This window comes from Myodes glareolus, chromosome X (genome assembly GCF_982192425.1).
Source record: "Myodes glareolus chromosome X, mMyoGla1.1, whole genome shotgun sequence".
NCBI lineage: Eukaryota > Metazoa > Chordata > Mammalia > Rodentia > Cricetidae > Myodes > Myodes glareolus.
In genome coordinates, this window is record NC_142053.1 from 114,493,927 (window position 1) to 114,500,589 (window position 6,663).

The 6,663-nt window shown below is 42.5% G+C and overlaps 1 non-coding gene across 1 annotated transcript; it reads left to right on the forward strand.

Annotated features, from left to right (window-relative positions):
* The first annotated feature begins 4,511 nt into the window (after positions 1–4,511).
* LOC125404670 (U6 spliceosomal RNA) lies at positions 4,512–4,622 on the forward strand. Its single transcript, XR_007233334.1, has one exon. It is a non-coding gene; the product is annotated as a U6 spliceosomal RNA (small nuclear RNA).
* The last annotated feature ends 2,041 nt before the right edge of the window (positions 4,623–6,663 follow it).

Consider the following 6,663-nt stretch of genomic DNA (forward strand, 5'->3'; position numbering starts at 1 on the left):
TAAGAGGCTAAACTCACAATCTAAAAGGTGGAGGGAGCAGGGAATGGAGAGAAGGCTCAGTATTTGCTGCTCTTCCAGAGAACACAAGTTTAGTTCCTAGCACCCAAGTTCCTAGCACTCATAATCACCAAGAAGTCTAGTTCCAAGCAATCCAAACCCTCTCTGGCCTCTTCAGTTACCTACATAGGAATGGCTAACATAAACATACACATAATTCCATTTTTTTAATGGAGAGGTTGATTTTGTAATAGCATTATTAGCAAACTACATCCAGGGCCTTGTGCATGCCAGGTAAGCTCTCTCCACCTAAACATAAAGCTAAGCATATTGTCTCGACTTACAAACCCCCAATATATGACAGTTTGAGCAGAAGAAAAGGTATAACCAATGATAAAAACAGCCAGCTGCAGCAGTAAGATTTTCTGTGTTTCTGAAGCTTAGAAAGGCTCGGGAATTCTGGAGACACACTACTCCTGCCCCTACACTTTGACAGCTACATGATATTGTAGTAGGCCACTTGCTGACTCTGTTGCAATCTCAAGGAGAAAGCCAAGGGTGAGTGCTGTGAGACACAGACGTTAATGGTTGAAATGGCTCCAAGGAAGGCAGGTTACAAGATCTGTGTAATTTGACTTCTAAAAATAACTACATCATTTTGATTTTTTTAAGATATTTTTTTTCTTTTTAGACAGGATTTAACACTTTAGACCAGGATTGCCTGAAGTGCAATTTTCTGTGAGTGTTTTGCCTTCATGTATGTCTGCACCACATGTGTGCCCAGTGTCCAAGAAAGCCTGAAGAGGGCATTGATTTCTCTGGAACTGGAATTACAGACGGTTGTGAGCTGCCATGCGGGTGATGCGGGTGCTAGAAACCAAACCTCAGTCCTCTGTTAGAACAGCAAGTACTCTTTACCACTGAGCCTTCTCTCCTTTTGACAAGGGTAGGAGTAGGACAGAACACAAACATTAGAGGTCTGGGTGAAGTGGCAGTGCCCGTAATAATCTAGTACTTAGGTAGTATGTTGGTTTGAATGAAAATGCCCCATATAAACTCATAGGGAATGGCACTATTAGGAAGTATGACCTCATTGGAGTAGGTGTGGCCTTGTTTGAGGAAATCTGTCACTGGGGGTGGGCTGTGAGGTTTCAAATGCTCAAGCTATGCCCAGTGACCCAGTGGCCCAGTGTCACTCTCTTCCTGCTGCCTTTGGATCCAGGTATAGAACTCACAGCTCCTTCTCCAGCACCATGTCTGCCTGCATGCCACCATGCTTCCCACCATGATGATAATGGACTAAATCTCTGAATTGTAAGCCAGACCCAATTAAATGCATTTCTTTATAAGAGTTGCCATAGTCATGGTTTCTCTTCATGACAATAAAAACCCTAAGTCAGGTAGCTAAGGTAGAAGGAAAGCCAGTTCTAAGGCAAACTGCCTTACATATTGAAACCCTGTTTTAAAAAAAAGTTTGGGGGGCTGGAGAGATGGCTCAGTGGTTAAGAACACTGGCTGCTCTTCCAGAGGTTCTGAGTTCAATTCCCAGCAACCACATGGTGGCTCACAACCATCTGTAATGAGACCTGGCGCCCTCTTCTGGCGTGCGGGCATACATGGAGGCAGAATGTTGTATACATAAGAAAGAAAGAAAGAAATCTTAAAAAAAAAAGTTTGGAGGAGAGGAGGCTGGAGATTTTGCTCAGTTGGTAGAGTGCTTACCTAGTGAGTGCAAAGTCCTAGGTTTGATACTCGGCATCAAACAAGCAGCATGTGGTGGCACATGCCTGTAATCCCTTAAATCAGGAGGCAGAAAGGTCAGAAGTTCAAAGTGATCCTTGACTACATCGCAAATTCTGTTCCAATCCAGGCCACAGGAGAACCTGTTCAAATTTTTTTTTTCAAATTAAAAATCTCCAGCACTTGAAAGGCAGAAACAGGGAGATCCGTGTGAATTCAAGGCCAGCCTGGTCTACCTAGTGAGTTCAAGGACAGCCAGAGCTGCGTAGACTCTTTCTCAAAAAAGGAAGGAAGGAAGGAAGGAAGGAAGGAAGGAAGGAAGGAAGGAAGGAAGGAAAAATTAAATTTAAAAAACATCAATTAAATAAAAAAAGACTTTGTCCAGGGAAATAGTTGAGTTGCAAACATAAGGACCTGGACTTAATACCCAGAGCCCACATAAAAAGCCTGGCATAAACTGGGTATGGTGGTGCATGCCTTTAATTCTAGCACTCAGGAGGCAGAGGCAGGCAAATCTCTAGGAGTTCAAGGTCAGCATTGGTGTAGGGGGTTCTTCTGCTTATGGGTTGCTTTCATTGGTTGAATAAAGAGACTGCCTTGGCCTTTTGTTAGGGCAGACTTAGGGAGGCGGAGTAGACAGAACTGGATGCTGGGGGAAGAGGGATAGACAGGCAGACGCCATGAAGCTCCCACCCAAGACGGACGTAGGTTAGAATCTTTCCTGGTAAGCCACGACCTCGTGGTGATATACAGATTATTAGAAATGAGTTAAACTAATATGGGAGAGTTAGCCAATAAGAGGCTAGAAATAATGGGCCAGGCAGTAATTTAATTAATACAATTTTCATGTGGTTATTTCGGGGGTTAAGCTAACCAGGCGCTAGGACACAGCCCACTCTTCCTACAACAAGCATGAAGGTCAGCATGGTCTACATAGTGAGATCCAGACCAATTAGGGTTTCATAATAAGGCCCTATAAAAAAAAGGCCTGGACATGATGACACATTCTTTTATATTCTTTTAACCCCAGTGTGGTGGAAACAAAGGCAGGAGGATCTCTGGGGCTCACTGGTCAACAGCCTAGCCTCATTGCCAGCTTCAAGTACATGAAAGAACGTGTCTCAAATAACAAAGTGAATGTTGCCTGGGGAATGACACCTGAGGTTGAATTCTAGACTCGACATCAATGTACACCTCCTTCTTCCCTACACACACACACACACACACACCAAAAACTATTGTAGTTGGGGAAATAAAAAGTAAAATTGTTGAATGTCTCCAAGTGCCAATAAGGTAATATAAATGAAAAAGTAAAATGTACCAAACATTTAATGTAGTTTTTCCACCTCCTAGAACAAGCACCACTTCAGTTATAAAATGAACTGGAAAGTAGCCAGTAGTCCTATTCCAGAATGCTGACTTGTACAGTGGTGACTCATCCATACCATTGTATGCAAATATTTTAAGTGATATGGTCAAAAATACAAGTCTAAAAATAGAAAAGTTACTTAACTGGGCCAATAAGATGGCTCAGAAGACAAAGGTACCTGCCACCAAGTCTGACAGCCTGTGTTCAGTTATCAGGCCCCACATAGTGAAAGCAGAGAACAGACTTCCCAAGCTGTCATCTGTCCTCCACAAGCATACCACAACACGAAACACACAGACAGCGTAGGTAATTTTCTAAAGTTACTCAGTTATGTGAAATGACAGTGTTTCATATTGTGTTGGTGATAATATAATAGAGATTGGGGAATTTCTCTTTGGGAAAGTCAATACTGGACGTCTTTAAATCGAAAGTTGACTATGTACCTCTCTTGGACCAATAGTTCCTCTCTCAGGGAGTATAAAACACTATAAATAACTATAAAATAACTTCTTAGTAAAGTTAAAGACAAATCGATCCTGTGGCGGGTACAGTAAATGGCATGTGTAACCATGTTCACAATAGTGGTGTTCTAATGACCTCAGTCTGCACCCAAACCCAAGCCAATCACCAGTAGAATGGAATCATAATTACACTGTGATTCTACAATGGGATGCTAAAAGTATGAGCAAACAGCACACAGTGTTGGGAATGAACTCAAGAGTCTCACAAATATAATGCATGGTGGTGCACGCCTGGCATCCTAGGACTCAGTAGGCTGAGGCAGGAGGATTGCCTCAGATTGGAGGAGACTACCCTAGGGTACATAATTCTAGGCCAACTTGAATTACAGAAAGACTGTGTAAACACACACACAATGTTGTTTGATTTGATTTTTTTAAAGACAGTTTCATATAGCCCAATCTGACCTCAAAAACTCTATGTAGCCCATGTTGTCTTTGAACTTGTGATCCTCCTGCATATACCTCCGAAGTTCTGGGACTCCATGCATGCACTACTAAAGCTCTATTTTAAAAAGGTGGTGCTTGTAGTGGTGGCACATCTGTATGAGTTCAAGGCCAACCTGACCTACAAGTGAGTTCCAAGATGGAACTTCATTGACCCTTTCTCAACACACACACACATACTTAAGTAGGACTTGAAAAGAGAATGACATCACATATACAACTTCTAACACAGGCAAAGTTAAGCTATGTAGTTAGTGAAGTCTAAGTGAAATAGCTACTGTGAAAAAACGCATTCAGTATGCTGCCAGGTAGTACACACCTACAATCCCAGCAACTTGGGAGGATAGGCAAGAGGGTCACAAGTTCAAAGGCAGCCTGGGCTACATAGGGAATTCAAAATTCGCAAAGACAACTTAGCCAGATTGTCTAAAATTAGGAGTGTTTGCTTTAACAGCACATAAACTAAACTAAAAATTGGAACAACACAGAGAATATTAGCATGGCCCCTGCACAAAGGTAACCCACAAATTTAAAAAATTATGGAATTTTTTTTAAAGTATGATTTTTATTTTTATTTATATGTGTGTCTCTATGCAACGTTGTGTATGTAAGTGCAGTGCCTGCAGAGCCCAAAAGAGGGCGCAAGGTCCCCTGGAACTAGAGTTGCAGTCAGTTGTGAGTTGCCTGATGTGGGTGCCAGTAATTGACCTCCAGTCCTCTGCAAGATCAAAAATTGTTCTTAACCACTGCACCATCTCACGAGCCCCTAAAAATAAATTTTTAAAAGGAGTTTGGAGTTTGCCCTGAGTTGAATTCCTAGTACCACTTTTTTTTTTCTTTTTGAGACAGGGTCTGACTATGTAGCCCTGGTAGAACTTGCTATATAGATCAGACCTATTTCTGCCTGCTGTGTTATGGTCTTAAAAGGGTACAGCTTGGCCTGGTGGTGGTGGTGCTTGCCTTTAATCCTAGCACTTGGGAGGCAGAGGCAGGTGGATCTTAAGGAGTTCGAGGCCATTCTGGTCTACAAAATGAGTTCCAGGACAGTCAGAGATGCTACACAGAGAAACCCTGTCTCAAAAAGAAAAAAAAAACAGACAAAAAAAGCATATGGCTCTTTTAAAAATTATATAGTATGTATTTAGAAAAAAGGGGGAGAGCTGTATTACAAAGAATTAGGAAATCAAGATTTAGGAATCAAGAATTAGGAAATCTAGAAGTTAATAGTTGCCTAAAACAAGGAAAACAATGCCTGCCACTACACAACAGCTCCAGCTCAAACTTGTCTCCTGTCCCAGAAACCTTTGGCCAAACTCAAATGATCTATAGGACCTGAGGGCTTGGGACGTTTCAAAGAACTCTGGAAACAATAGCCAGGTAGCTGCTCCTCCAGGTCCAGTGAGGGTGAAGGCAACAGACTACAAGAGGCTTTACAGTACTGTTCCCAGCCAAATGTCCAAAGTTTCATTCTTCCAAATCATATGTTAAAGGAAGCCTGCAGCTTTATTTAAAACTCAATTGCTTGTGCTGTGCCATGATTATGTAAATGGAGAGCTGAGTCATTGTCTTTCCTGCTAAAACTACTGTCTATGGCAGGCTGGGCTGGCCTACCAACAAAAGGCCCAATACAGAGTCTCTCTGGAAAATAATTAGAGTGTGATCTTTTTAAGACAAGGTCTCTATGTAAACCTGGCTGCCCTGGAACTCACTATGTAGCCCAAACTCAGAGATCTGCCTTGCCTCTGCCTCCCAAGGGCCATGATTAAAGGCCTGTGCCACCCTGGTAGTGATTGGAGATAAACAGTTTTATTGAGTGCTTAAAATGGCAGGGCTGTGAATGTAGCTCAATGGCCAGATTTGTGCTAGACATGCAGAAAGCCCTGGGTTTAATCTCCAACCCCAAAAGAAAACTCTAGGCAGCCGGGCGGTGGTAGCGCACACCTTTAATCAGGAGGAGAGGCAGGCGGATCTCTGGGAGTTCGAGGTCAGCCTGGTCTACAAGAGCTAGTTCCAGGACAGGCTCCAAAGCCACAGAGAAGCCCTGTCTGAAAACAAAACAAAACACTCTAGGCCTTTAATCCCAGCGCTGGGGAAGCTAAAGCAGGAAGTTTGCTTCACATTTACATTCATTAATATTCATAGGACTGGTTAAGAGCACCCTCTGCTCTTGCAAAGGACTTGGGTTCTGTTTCCAGCACCCACATGGTAGCTCACAATCATCTATAACTCCAGCTCCAGAAGATCCAGTGCCTGTTCGGACACCTCTTCTGACCTCTGTGGGTTCCTGAATACACTTAAGAACATACGCAAAAAATGAAGTACTTTTGAAAAATCTATGTGTATATATGGGTGAACAAGTGTGGAGGTCAGGGTATCTTGTGTGCACATAAAATTAAACAACAAAACCACTAGAACCTCAATTTCCCAGCAATGGTTAAAGAAAAGCAAGCAAGCCTTGGATACCCTGACCAAGATGTTAACAGCAATTATGCCTCTTATAGACTTCATTTTATCTAGATTTTCAGAAATATCTACAATTGCTAGGGATATAGATCAGTGGTAGAGTCCTTGCCTGCCCAGTATGAGCAAGGT